Below are 14,889 nucleotides of genomic sequence, written 5' to 3' on the forward strand. Positions count from 1 at the left end.
TGCTTTATTTTTATATGCCAAGAACAAAATCCATGTAAATATTGAAAAATCATCCACAATCACAAAACCATAATTTTGCCTCCTAGGCTTGCAGTCCTAGTAGGTCCAAATAAATCCATATGGAGAATTTTCAAAAGCCTAGTAGTGGAAATAATATTTTTAGGTTTAAAAGAGGTTCTGGTTTGTTTCCCTAGCTGACATGCATTGCACACTCTGTTCTTTTCACAACATAATTTAGGTAATCCAATAATAAGGTCTTTTCGAATGATTTTTGAAATTAAGTCCATAGTAGCATGAGCAAATTTTCGGTGCCATAACCAGCTAGTTTTCTTGATTTTCATAGCTACTAGACATTGCATATCTTTTATGAATATTTAATCTAAATCTACCATGTACACATTTTCATGCCTATATCCAGTAAAAACAAAGCCACTGTTATGGGGTTTAGAAATTAAGTACATAGAGGATTCAAAAGTTACTTTATAGCCTTTATCACAAAGTTGACTAATGCTTAGCAGATTATGTTTTAGTCCATCAACTAATAAAACATTTTCAATATAAGAGGATGGAGTGATTCGAATGTTACCTATACCAATTATTTTACTTTTGCCATTATCACCAAAAGTAACCATTCCCCCATTTTTTTTTTAAAGGTGATGAACTGAGTTTCATCCCCTGTCATGTATCTAGAACGCTCGATGTCCAAGTACCATCTTCTATTGGATCCTTGGGTAGCTAGACACACCTGCAAAACATCAATCAAATTTTCATCCTAGATACCCAGGCTCTCTTAGGTCCCTGCAGGTTAGCAATAATGGTCCCTTTTGAAACCCATATTTTCTTAAAAGATATGTTGCCTACAAGATTGCAGGTTTTCAAATTACAAGGTGTATATTGTAGTGTGTTCTTGTTGAATCTGAATAGAATGGTTTCAGCATACATAGATGACAGATTTTTAGGAATATTTTTAACAGATTTCTATTTTTGCTCATCAGATTTGTAGTGAACTGTTTCAGGATAAACAGAGGAGGTTTTAACAGTCAATTTTCTAAAGGTTTTTTGCTTGTTCCAAGGATGGTATCCCAATCCAGCTTTGTCAAACACAGCTCTTTGATTATCTAGAATTAAGTTCGGTTTTTCAGAGCTGAGGATAAATCTTTCAACAAAAGGTTTTAACTTATTAACTTCTTTGGCTAATTTTTCATTAATTTCTGAAGCAGCTCATTATTTTTTTGAAGTTTAACATTGCTTTCAGTGAGAAATTGATTTTTCTATTTTAATTCTTTATTTCTTAGAACAAATTTTTTGTATTCTAAGAGAAAATCAGAAAAGGTATCATGAAGTTCTTCAAATGAAAAGTCAATTTGAGTTTCAGCACATACCTCATCTTCGTGTGCCATAAGGCATAGATGTGCAGTTTCTTGTTGTTGCTCTTCTTCTTCAGAGCATGTTTCATCACTGTCACTCCATGTGGCCATCATGACTTTCTTCTTATACCTTCTAGAAGCCTTCTTAAGCAAAGGACATTAGGTTCTGAAGTGACCCGACTTCTTGCATTCATAACAGGTCACTTGCTGCTCCTTTTCTTTTTCTCTACTTGGCTCCCCCCTGATCATTGATGTTTTTTTGAACCTAGATTTCTTCTTTCTGAAGAATTTCCTAAACCTTCTTGTGATCAAGGCCATCTCCTCACTGTTTTTAGAGTCAGAATTGTTGCTCTTATCTTCAGTTTGAGTTGACTTTAGAGCAATGGTTCTGCGCTTCTTGGATTCGTCCGCTTCTAGGCTATTTTATGAAAAGTTCATGTGTCATCAGTGAGCCCAAGAGTTCTTCTAGTAGGAGTGCATTGAGATACTTAGCTTCTTGAATGGTAGTGACTTTTGCTTCCCAAGTTCTTAGAAGTGACCTAAGAACTTTACGGACAAGATCACTGTTAGTATAAGATCTGCCAAGATTTTTCAGACTGTTAATAATATCAGTGAATTTAGTAAACATTTCAGATATAGACTCACTGGGTTCCATTTTAAACAGTTCATATTTGTGCACTAGCATGTTAACTTTAGATTCTTTAACCTAGTTAGTGCCTTCGTGTTTGATTTCCAGCCTATACCAGATTTCTTTAGCATACATGCAGATGGATATGCGATTAAATTTACTAGCATCTAATGAACAATATAAAACATTCATGGCCTTTGTATTTAGTTGAGCCATTTTCTTATCATGATCATCCCATTCTCCTTCAGTCGAGTGCTTGGATGAATATACACATGCATGCTTTCCAATATATGTAGTTGGTGCCATTGAAGAGTGGTGGTCCATTTTTGGATTGCCCTTCGGCAATAGAGATTCCACTTAATGGTTCCATGATCTTTAACTCTTGATGGTTAGATCAAAAGAAGTTGAGTACCGGGCTCTGATACCACTTGTTGCTCGGATATGCAGCCCAAGAGGGAGTTGAATTGGGTTTTTAAACAATCTTTAACTAGAATGCAGCGGATAAACAATAATTTCAAAATGAAAGAAATAATATGCTTTAAGCAATGAATGAATAATGACAGGAATTAAAGTGCAATAGTGTAAAGAGAAAAACACACACAGACACAGAAAATTTATAGTGGTTCGGTGTAACCCACACCTACATCCACTCTCCAAGACTTTTGAAAATTTTACTATAACCACCCAGATTATAGTATGGTTGATTTTCGAGCTCACAACCTAAGTCACTGTTTTTTCGGGATCACAACGAACCCAGTCAATTTTTACAGGATCACCAACGACAATCTTAAACCGTTTATTTTTTGGGTTCACAAACAACCCAGTCGGTTTTTACAGGCTCACCAACCAAAATCTTACACGATTATTTTTTGGATTCATAAATAACCCTGTCAGTTTTTACAGACTCATCAACCAAAATCTTAAACAATTTGTTTTCCGGATTCACAAACAACTCAGTCGGTTTTTATAGGCTTACCAACCAAAACTTTACACAATTGTTTTTTGGGTTCACGAAAAATCCAGTCGATTTTTACAGGCTCGCCAACCAAAATCTTACCCTTGTTGAATCCCCGATTCAACAACTTTCAATTAAGGTTTGGAAGAAACTTTATCAGTTTTAGAGCAGATAAAATTGTTACAGTAGAGTTTAAGGAATATATAATAAATGCTGTAACTATGTAAACAAAGCTTCAAGGTAAATGAAATAATAAATATGGATTAGAAGCTTTGAAGATGGTTGTTGGCTGCAGTTGAAGATCTTGATAGCATAGCAGCAACTCCTCTGTTGAGTATTTCAACTGATTTCCTCATAATATGGTTTTTCCTAGAAGGCTCTTTTGTGAGGATTTTTTTTTTGAAGCTTGGATTTTGGGTGATATGATTTTCTCACTTGATCCTCTCTCCCGTCTTGTTATTCCCTTGGCGTTCCTTTAAATTTATAGACTGTAAACTTTTCAGAAAGTACCAGATAGCCGTCATACCGAAAAACTATCCGTTGTCACCCAGAAGAAGTATTGTTGAAAGTAGCCGTTGGAGCTGTCAGGATGCCAGGGGTTGACTCACCAGGGAGATGGCTCACTAAGCATAGGAGTCGGCTCTTTCCTTCAATCCATACAAAATTTCTGCGTTTGTCTCTCGAGTCGACTCGTCAATGTCGGAAGTCGACTCGTGTAGATATTGGGTCGGCTCTTCAAACTCAAAAGTCGCCTCATTCCTTTAGTGCACATAAGTTTCCTACGCTCCCCCTAGGGCTATCAACGGGCCGAGCTGCTCGGGCTCGGCTCATTAGTCAAACGAGCCCGAGCCCGAGCCCAAAATGAGGCCCGTTTAAATCCGAGCCCGAGCCCGAGCTCGAGCCCGAGCAGCTCACGAGCCCAAACGAGCCCAACCAATAACCCATTCCCTCCACCGACCACCTCCTCTCTTTTTATTTTTTTTCTTCTCCTTCCTTCTGGGTTTTTCCAGAATCTTCCCGGCTCCCGCACCCGGTGTCAGTGTGGCGGTGTCCCTCCCCCGAGTCCCCTCTCGCCTTCCTCCTCCGCCGACCACCGCCGATGCCTCGCTGCCTCCTTCCGCCGCCTGGGAAAGAAGCACGCGAGGCCCTTCCCCCTCTTTCTTCTCCGTTTCTCCCCCTCCCTTTTCCTCTCTTTGCCGACTCCTCTACCGGCGAGACTGCGATAGAGGAGGGGATGAGAAGCCCTCCTCCACCGGCGAATCAGGGAAGGAGCCGAGGAGTCCCTCGCACGGGAGGGTCGGGCCACGGCCGGCGGCGCTCGCGGCCGAGCCCGCGGCTTCCTCGGCCGTGCCTGCGGCCGACGCTCGTGCCGGCGGTGCAGGTGCTCGCGGCCGAAGCCGGCGGCCGCCGCACGCGATGAGGTGAGTCTATTCTTCTCTCTTTTTTTTTTCTTTTTTTCTTTCTTTCCTTCTTTCTTCTCTTCTTCTTCTTCTTTTCTTTCTCTCCTTCGTTCTTCTCTCCGACGACGAACCGTCGGGACTCGGAACCGAGCTCGGCTGCTCGTTGTTCTCTCCGACGGGCGACGGAGATGGGGGCAGGGATGGGGATGGGGATGGCCGGCTTCTGGGTTCTTCTCTCCGACGGGCGACGGAGATGGGGGCCGGATGGGGATGGGGCGGGCTCGGGCTCGCCGCTCGAGCTCTGGCTCGGGCTCGGGCTCGGGCAAACGAGCTTTACGAGCCCGAGCCCGAGCCGGGCTGTGCCACCCGAGCCCGAGCCCGAGCCCAATACAAGGCTCGGTACCGAGCCCGAGCCCGAGCCCGAGCCAGGAAATTTGTGAAACGAGTCGAGCCGAGCCTGCGGAGGCTCGGGCTCAGCTCGGCTCGTTAACAGCCCTAGCTCCTCCAAGGGTTGACTCATCAATGTCGGGGGTCGGCTCATGTAGATATCGAGTTGCCTCCCTAAACACAAAAATCGGCTCATTCTTTTAGTGCACAAAAGTTTTCTGCGCTCCCCCAAGGGTCGGCTCATGTATAAATTGAGTCGCCTCTTTAAACACAAGAGTCAGCTCATGTAGTTGGTCTCAGGCGGTGATTCTTCTATGTTTTTCTTGAACTATATAGGGGTTGACTCAGTTTCTATACGGGTCGACTCATTAAGTTTTTCACAGATTTTCCAAAGATCTTTGATTTTATTCTTCTTGATTCCTGGAGGTTGCAAGTGCAACTTTTGTCTAGAGGTCTAACCCTTTACATTTAAGCCAACATCATTAGAGTACAATATTTAACTCAATTGTTTTGTGATATCAAAATCTATCTTTTAGGATTAACAATAAGTATGGTATTTTGGCCCATTACACAGGGTATAAGTATAATTTTCTAATCTAGTCACAGGATATAAGTGTAATCATAGTCAAAGACTGCTGAGTTAAATATAACATATTTTAAATCAAACTTATGAATATGAATATTTGAGATATATTGGATTTGCTATAATTATGTTTTGAAAAGGAGTTGATTTTGTTTAAATAATGATTCAAGATAAAAATGCTTATTGGACTATGATATTTTAAACTATTGCATAATTTATCTAGATAAAGTATTCATTACTTATTAGGCTATTGAGCTTATTATCTCTTCTTTTCTTATAGATTCAGATAATTAATTATGGACACGGGTACTACTATAGGAGCGAAAATACAAGAAAGATTCAATAATATCAGCATAGTTTAGATTTAATATTACTATTATAATCTTTTCATAAGTCTATTATTAAATTAGTATTTGAAGTGTAGTTGATGTAAGTCTCTTGGATATGGAAGGTTAGTTGGATTTGTTAATTAATTGAATTATAGATTTTAGTTATTTAAATTCTTTCTTCTGTGATATTATGCTGGAATACTTTGCATGCTTGTGAGAAGTGCTCCATAAGAATGCCATGGTTGCCACGTTGCTAGCTCGCGTTTTTGGATTAGGGGCGCAAAAATTCTTATATGATTTATTATAATAGGCCCCAACCAAGATATAATTTGCATCAGTTGTTTTCTATTATACCTCCTCCTCCGAAAAGCATACTCTTAAGTTCACTCATACTTCTATCATTGCGCCACTTCTTTATGGCAATGGACAGCACATCTCTTTTTAAGACAACATTTAGATCATTGATAATCATCTAAGTAGCAAATTTCCATGTTTTTATTCTATTTCTTAGTAACCAAGAGGCACTACTAAAAGTTTTTTGAATGCCAGTACCTGGCTTGACAATTTCAAGTTACCTTTTCCATCATAAGTTATTTCAATGACCTTTCAAATATACTCGGAGGGATTCTTCTTATGGACAGGCCTAATCAGCTATCTTGGAATGGTCTTCCTAGTCTTAGTTAAAAACATCTATAGATTATTGTCTGATGGAGGAATTATCTCGGCTTTTGGTTGTATTATTTGGAACCTTTCAATCGCTAGCAAGGTGAAGATCTTCAATTGGCTCTCTTTTCACAATCCTTGGTAGATCATCACTACCGATTACATAATTTTCCAAAGCATTCTTTTAGCCTAGGATGGTTGTTGTTTCTTGATGCAAAGAGACAACCATGTTGCATTATCTCCTATAGAGGTGGAGTATCGTGCTACTGCATGGTAGTTCAACAGTCAACTGGCATAATGAGGTCATTTTGTAATTTAGTTCAGAACATCAACTATATTATTTCTTTTCATTGTGATTAACGAGAGTATGCTATCTGTTTGGCTAGGAATCTAGTATTTCATGTAAGGACAAAGCATATCAACGTAATATCTTCACTTCATCAGAGAAGAGATTGAATTGATTCCGGTCTCTACAAAGAATCAGTTGGCAGATATCTTCAGCAAAGGATGAGCAATCGAGCAATTTAAAACTATAGGTGAGAAGCCTGTAGTTGTTGGCAGGAAGTTAATAATAGGCGGAGGTTTTGAAGCCAAACCCAACTATGAGATTATTGACGACTTCATATTCTCATACCGACGGCTTCATATTCTCACGTCGCCAAGAGGAAATATTGAAGTCATTACTATTTCCCATACAATTAAATATTTTTGTGGAGTGGTTTCGTTCAAGTATGCTGGCATAGGATAGTAAAAAAAGGATCTTAGATTTAGCGAACCCAAGCTTTGTGTTATTTGGAACTTGACTTGTGGAGTCAATGGGTTGGTAGATAGTTTTGAATAAAACATCATTTTCATTCGGAAAGAGATGAGAGGCTTTTTGGGGGCTTCAGAGGTGTCAAAGAGAGCCAAGCCTCCGCTTGAAATTCCTTTTTGCAGTTTCTTCATCTTTCCAACTTTTTTACTTTCTTTCACTCTTTTTCAAGCATTGTTTTTGTGCTCTCTTGAGGATTTTGAGCTGCATGCCATATTTTCTGCATAGAGAACATGACGTTCTACCGGACAAAGAAAAAAGAAAAAAAGAAGGGAAAACCGAGTAAAAGGAGTGGATGCCAATAATTGCTAGACCCAGTCCACTCCGGTCAAGTCTCCTCAGTCTAGCACTACAGAAAAAGATAGATTTCCCGACCCTTTTTTCCCGACGCTAGGGAGAAGCGTCGGGATAGTTTTGACCAGCGCCAAATTTTACCGACGCTTTGTAAAGCGTCGGTATATCTTTAAAATTGACGACGCTTTTAAGCGTCGGTGTAAGTTGGACCTACGACGACGCTTATAAGCGTCGTCGTAGGCCAAATCCTTTCGAACCCTCACGATTGATGCCCTCTCCTCTCCTCTCCTCTCATTCAAAAGGGTCCCGAGCTCCTCTCCTCTCCTCTCCTTTCATTCAAAAGGGTCTTGTCTCCTCTGCTCTCCTCTCATTCAAAAGGGTCCCTGAGCTCCGATCGCCTCTCCATCTCGCTCCCGAGCTCCGATCGGCGTCTCCGAGCTCCGATCGCCTCCCCATCTCGCTTCCCGAGCTCCGATCATTGTCCCTGAGCACCCATGTCACGCGATCCGTGAGCCCGAGTCCCACGACCCGGCCGGCCGGAACTGCCGGATTGCCCGAGCCGCATCGACCATGGCCCGCACCGTCCGCCGCAGCCCGTCTTGAGATCCCACGCTGCTGCCCCTGCTCCGCCGCCGACCTCGCCTCCCTAGCCCGCGACAACCTCCACTACCACCAAGCTCATCATCAAGGAGGACGGCGTGGGGCACCTCCTCCGCCTCGTCAAGGAGGGCCGGGCCGACGGTTAGGAGAACGCTGCCCGCGCCCTCGAAGGGGAAGGCGATGGTCGTGAGCAATCTCAATTCAAGACCTTCTGGTATTCCCGTCTGTTTTCTCTCTCATTTTCTTTCATTTCATTTCAGGGGGTCCGATGGCTGCCTACGACCTCGCCCAACGACTCCTCCCCGGCCAAGCTCCGACAGATCATACAATCCGCCGCAGGCTGGTGGCGGTCGCCATGTTTGCCCTCTGTGTCGCCTTTGGAGGGTTCTTGCTGGCGGGCGCTCAGTCGACGCTTATATTCCAGATGATGATTCTGATTGCCAATTTCACAGTCTTCTTCCTTGGCCTGCTGGTGATCTACTTCTTTATGCCAATCTCCTCCGGGATACCAGGGCTGCCGATCTCCGCCGATAGATTGATCTCGGTGACCCTAGCCGTATCCGTAGGCACCATGTTCCTTGATTCCACTTGTCTCATTCTGGTGGCCGGCTAATCGATTTGGACCTATAGATGATACTCAAGGAACGCCTTAATCCCTGTAGTCCGCTGGTTCTGCTTCTTTCTGTTTTAAATAATCAAGAGCTTTTTTTTGCTAGGAATAATCAAGAGCTTTTCTCTGTTCTGTGTTACTAATGTTTTACGAGTGTTTTACGAGTATTGCAGGTAGGGATTCAAGCTTCTGCGATTGTTTCAGTTAGAAAACAGATTGGGGATGAAATAGTTGTTGTTATTGAGGAAGCTCATCCCCGTGATGATGTCCTCTTTATTAAGGAAATATAAAGGAGTTTGGAAGGTCTTGTAGACGATGACATTGCTGCATTGTCCTTGAGCCCGGCCCCAGTGTTATCATCGGTAAGTAAAATGCTAATCTATTTTTTGAGTCATATTGCTTAAAATACCAGTCCTTTCATTTTCTTTAAATTTAGCATCATTTTTCAATATGTTTGAGTTCAAGATCAACTTTGTGTGCAAGCTTAAAACAGAAATTTTGACTATACACGTAAATCCTGTTTTAAATATCCTGGGCAGCCCCTTGTGGGAATGGTTGGCAATTGAAGATCCATAAGCCAATCCCAAGTAGGTGGGAGAAGGTTTGATGGTTATGGGTGTTCATCCTGTTTTAAGTATGTTAATGTTATTCTAGAAGTTAAGGTTCGACTTAATATTTCCCTTTTCAATCACTTAAGAGTGAAAAAGAAAATCAAAATAATTTTGTTTTGTGTCATCTTTTATGTTTACAGGAGCTTGACAAATTCGTGTAGTCCATAATATTTGCCCAATTGATCCAGTTTATGTGAGTGTTACTAATTTCAGTCATCTCACATGAGCAAGATATCCAACGAGCACTTTGTACGAATCTTGCTCCTAACAATGCCACTGATGACTGTTCCAAAACTGAAGCTATACAATTTATAAGACTGCTACTTTTTTCGCCTTCTGGATTTGCTAGAAGATGCTGCCAAAGCTTTGAGAATTTGGTGGTTGTGCTCCGCTGCCTTGAGCTCATGTTCTGCATCAGGGAATATACCATCTATTCAGGTTAATTTGGTGGACAGTGACTGGTTTCTGTATTATCTTTGACGCATGATGTGCACCAGAACGCTTGTGGAGCCACATGTTAACATTATTAGTACTGCTATTAATAAACTGGTTTCTTCTTATTGTTCTTCTTATCATTATTAGTACTGCTATTAGCCCATTACTTCAATAAATAGATGGTAATCATGTTTCAGCACACATACATTGTCTGTCGGTTGATTCCATACTAATCTATATCATTTTACCCCTTTCGGCAGGGATGCGGTTGAAGTGTTTTCAATGGAAATGAACAGGATAACTGTTGAGCTGCTTGCCAATCTTTCTTTGCTAATGAACATGGATAAAGATGGGCTTTTAAGACTGCATGGGGCTTTAAAACAAGCTATGCGTATGAACTACTATCCAACTTGCTGCAGACCTGATCTAGTTCTGGGTGTGAGTCCACATTCAGATGGCAGCTCTATCACCATACTCTTGCAAGATGACAATATAACTGGCCTCCAAATTAAGCACAAGGGGGAATGGTTTCCTGTAAAACCAATTCCAAAAGCTCTAGTGGTGAATATTGGAGATGCTATTGAGGTATTCAGAATCTAACTAGCAAATTTTCTATTTCCGGAACCCCAAAAAACATAATATTAAGCATCAACAATTAGCTTTTTCCTGCATGTCGGTCCTCCTCTACATAAATTGTACCTTGCCAGCGTCATATCTGAACCATTTATTTTAGTTTTTATTCTCGGTCGAGTAAATTGTACCTTGCCAGCGTCATATCTGAACCATTCTTTGGAAGCTAGCAGTGTGGATTTGTGATGTTTATCATTTTCTTGAAGCATGAATTGGAAAGATGATGAAAATTTGTGGGAATGACTGATGTTAATAACATGACAATTCTCTTGTTCTCTCAGGTTGAGATGTTGTAATTCTTGTTGACAAGAGCGCCTTTATCAATTGCCATTTTTTGCTGGTGCCATTTTTTCGTATTTTTATTTTTTTTAAAAAAATGGTCTCTCCCGACGCTTTAAAGCGTTGGTAAAAAAAGTGGCCTTCGCCGACGCTTTAAAGCGTCGGTAAACCATACCCTACGCCGACGCTAAAAAGCGTCGGCAAAAACAGGTTTACCGACGCTTTAAGCGTCGGTGAAAACCTTTTGATTTCTTTAAACTAGCCACTCTTTTGGGCTTTCCTGACGCTTTTAAGCGTCGGGTTTGTATAAAGTGAACGACGCTTAAAAGCGTCGGCATAGAGCGACGACGCTTTTTTGACGCGTCGGGTTAAACCCGACCCACTCCCACCTGCCCGACGCCTGACCCACGCTTTGCGATGCGTGGGCTGGAAATTCGCCAACGCTTAAAAGCGTCGGGAGAGACCAAAAAAAGCGTCGGGAGATATCCTTTCTTTTGTAGTGTAGCCGCCTTCATTAACCAGGAGAAATAGGCTCCTTTTAACACCACTGCTCCTGCCCGGCCTCAAAACACGAAGAATTAAGAGAAACCATCTCTGTAAGATGAATCAACAACAAGGTCTTATGGTTAGTGTTCTGGAACCATTATTCTGTCATATTCCTACACCTCCTTGCTTTTCTTCTGAAATATGATATGGAAATTGCATGGTCTAATTCACTAGCTTCTTTCCAGGAGCGGCCAAATTATCATTCCCATGTACCATCCGAGGTAGAGTGCATTCTGCGAACCATCTCTATTAATGTCCATATTATTTTACATTACTGTTCTTTTAGGTTTTCTTCAGTTCCTTTTTCATGTTTCTCAATGTTTCATTCCTAAGTAATTGAACTTAATTTCGCTTCTTCGTTGCATCTATCCGAACTCAGGTTTTGCATTGAGTTTTATTAGTGCAAAAGTCTGTTACTTTCGTAATGTCCTGAATTCCCTACGTTACCTAAGAAAAGAAATGAGATAACAAATAAAATGGCCCTATCAGTTTTTGAAAAACACATTATGTTTACAAGTTGTTTTCAGTTGATTTTCACATATTTTGCTGGTGGTAGCATATTTAAATTAATTTCTAAGAACATGAGAACCAGATGTGCTATAAAAATTACATGGAGAGAAGGATATATACCTTGAGTTTCTTGTTGGGAGGATATCCGGGATTCTTTATAAATAGGGGCTAAATAGAGTCAGTCATATTCTTCAAAGTATGAAAAACTTGAAAAAAGGTGTACCAAAAAAAAAAAGGACAAACAATTGTAGAAAGGCATGAGTCTACATACTCCGCCCCAGGATCTTATAAGCTGAAAAACAAAATCTAGTGAATCTAGGACAAGCAAAGATCTTCAACAATATTGGAGGCCCTTCCAAGCCTGAGCATTATTTAGTTTCACCGGGGCTGCTAAATAGTCTTAGCTCAGATAGTTGGCATCACTCTCTAGATTGGTTCTGGCAATGATGAACTGCATGTATCTGGACTCTCTTTAATAGTTAACTTATGTTTCCATTTTATTTGATTTTTATGTTATGTTTGCCGAGCCATCTCTTTACTGATTAAAAATGAGTGTCTTCTATCGTTACAGTATAATCTGTAGCATTGCAAGGTTCTTCTAATTTGTTCATTTATTTATATATATATCTTTTTTCTGTTAGCGAGTTTGTTAAGTACTACTTTTTAGATAAAGAGTGCAGCCCCATTCAACTCCCCAAATGCTGCAGACTATGGTTTATTTGGATCTTGCCCTGGTTTTTTGTGGGAAATAGCTGGGAGCAGCATATCATTGCCTGTTATGAGATGCTACTTCCCACTTGTCCCTGCTTCTTTTGTTGCCGATTATGTTTAGATCTAAGATGCTACAATGGGATCAATTGACTTAGGTCAATTACTAAATGATTATTTTGTCTTACGAGTATTCCTTTCATATTTGGATCTCAGAAATATTTTGGATAGTTGCACGCGGCTTTGACAGAGTAAAGATTCCCCTTCTCTTCTCAAGCACCACCCTCATATCCTCAGTTTCTGAATATAAGAGTTAAAGTACACCGAGGACCTTAAATATTTTGGATAGTTGCACGCGGCTTTGACAGAGTCAAGATTCCCTAATCTTCTCAAGCACCACCCTCATATCCTCGGTTTCGGAATATAAGAGTTGAAGTACACCGAGGACCTAGTCTTTGGGGTAAAGCCCGAATCATTAGCTTGTTTCCCAGTTTTTATTCAACCAAATTTTTGGAATTATAAGGGACAAGCTAGAGTTTAAAAATAATCCTGTACTTATCTAAAATAATCATCTCCATCGAAAAAAATAATCATTTCTTTGGCTTGTAGGGCTGTTGGTTTTTAGTTGACTTTTACCTGTTAAGGGACTCATCCTCCGAACTTCTCTTGTATTTCTAGGACATCTGCTCTATAAAACGATCAATATTGATGGTTTTGTCATAGGCTCATTTTGGTCAAAGAGTTAGGAGGAAAAAGTAGCGAGAACAATAACAAGTATCAGATATCATTATTATTTTTATTTGGTGAATAAGGATGTTTATTTGGATGTTAATTTTATATTTATATTTATTTAAACAGATATGGATACATAATAGATATTGATAATACATATATAAATATTGATATAAGTCAGATGGTTAAACTTTATGACCACTAAATCAAAGATATCACTGAATAGAAGGTAAATTAAGTGAATGGTTATCTATCATAAAAAGAATTGGATACTCAGATATAGATTGGATATTTGTCTATCGAAATTTATATCTATTTTTCTTTGATGGATATTGATATAAATCCATTATTGGATAAATTCAGATTGGATCAAACTACAACTAGGCCAATTAATTAATGTTGAAGTTAAGTGATGACCATGATATATATATATATATATATATATATATATATATATATATATATATATATATATATATATATATATATATATATATATATATACAGAGAGAGGGAGAGCTAGACTTGGCTATACTCGAGTGGATCTCCACTCAGATCTAGTCAGGTTTAGATAAATGATCGGAGTCCTATATTGATGATCTGAGTGTTGGATATGATGTACTACATATAGGTTACTTATATACCAAAAATATCATATGATTTGGAGATGCTTGGCATACGCATCAAATGGTTCAAAAGTAAACTGTCTAAATAATACTAAATTATATATATTTTTTGATCACTTGATGCATATGCTAGAAATCTCCAAGGTACATGACTTTTTTTAATATGTAACCAGTTTAAAAGTAGTAGATCATATCTAATAGCTCAGATCATCGATATAAGACTTTCATTGTCCAACATAGTTCTATCCAAATTTGAGTGGAGATCTAGAGTGTAGCCAAATCCAGCTATATGGCAAGATGCCATTTTACCAAGTCAGTTCTAATACAGCAACGAGATCACCAATTACAATCAGTGGTGAAAAGGATTGCGGTCTCTCTATTACTGGTGCTTGGTTACTGGTTTCAATTGGGCCATGCGATCTACACTTTCTATGGCGAACTTTAATAATGAAGGCTTCTCCCGCTAGCTTCGGGTCATATCTTTTGTGCCAAAGAATAATTGATCATCTTTCATGACATCATCTATTAAATTGCGACCCACACAGGTCTCAAAGCACTCCAAACTTCCTCATTCATCAACTTGCATATATCTCAAAGCAATGGTTGCGCGATCCATTGGTGGATTTGCACAAAGTAAGGTGAATCCTTCTTTCATACGTAAGACACAACCTCTGCCCTCTCTTCGCTAGGTTGATTGGAAAAGAAAAAAAAATCTTTCTCCTTCTCTACTCCACCTCATCAGATCCCCTCCACCCTCCTCTCTACCACTGCCATTGCCACCGCGGCATATCTACATATCCACCTATCTTACCCTCCACTTCTTCATCTTCGTGCATTCCACCTTCCTCCTCTCTCATCTCCCTCCACTCTATATCTTCTTTTCCTCTAAAAGAAAGAGAACGAAAGAATTCTAACCTCTTTCCTTGGCACATCTTAGCCATGCTCCGACTCCCCTAAGGAGCCCTAGCTCTCTTCTTCTCATCATCAAAACCCTAACCTATCCTAATCTCGAATTCAATCTTAAAAAAAAGGAGAAACTCTGAGGCCTGGGGAAGCATTGGCACTTGGGCTCTCAACACCGAGCAGAGGCAGAGAACAAGAAGGTGGTGGCCGAGGAGACCTCCACCCTCCACCACTGCCATCTGCAACACCGTCCTCACTAGTGATCCTACCTAAAGTTACCTC

The 14,889-nt window shown here is 40.2% G+C and overlaps 1 long non-coding RNA gene across 1 annotated transcript; it reads left to right on the top strand.

Annotated features, from left to right (window-relative positions):
• Positions 1-7,736: 7,736 nt before the first annotated feature.
• Positions 7,737-10,543, top strand: LOC120106312. The gene is made up of 4 exons (XR_005508495.1): positions 7,737-8,200; positions 8,278-8,989; positions 9,379-9,676; positions 9,934-10,543. It is a non-coding gene; the product is annotated as an uncharacterized LOC120106312 (long non-coding RNA).
• Positions 10,544-14,889: the final 4,346 nt, after the last annotated feature.

The sequence above is a fragment of the Phoenix dactylifera genome, unplaced genomic scaffold (genome assembly GCF_009389715.1).
Source record: "Phoenix dactylifera cultivar Barhee BC4 unplaced genomic scaffold, palm_55x_up_171113_PBpolish2nd_filt_p 000524F, whole genome shotgun sequence".
In the NCBI taxonomy this organism is placed as follows: Eukaryota; Viridiplantae; Streptophyta; class Magnoliopsida; order Arecales; family Arecaceae; genus Phoenix; species Phoenix dactylifera.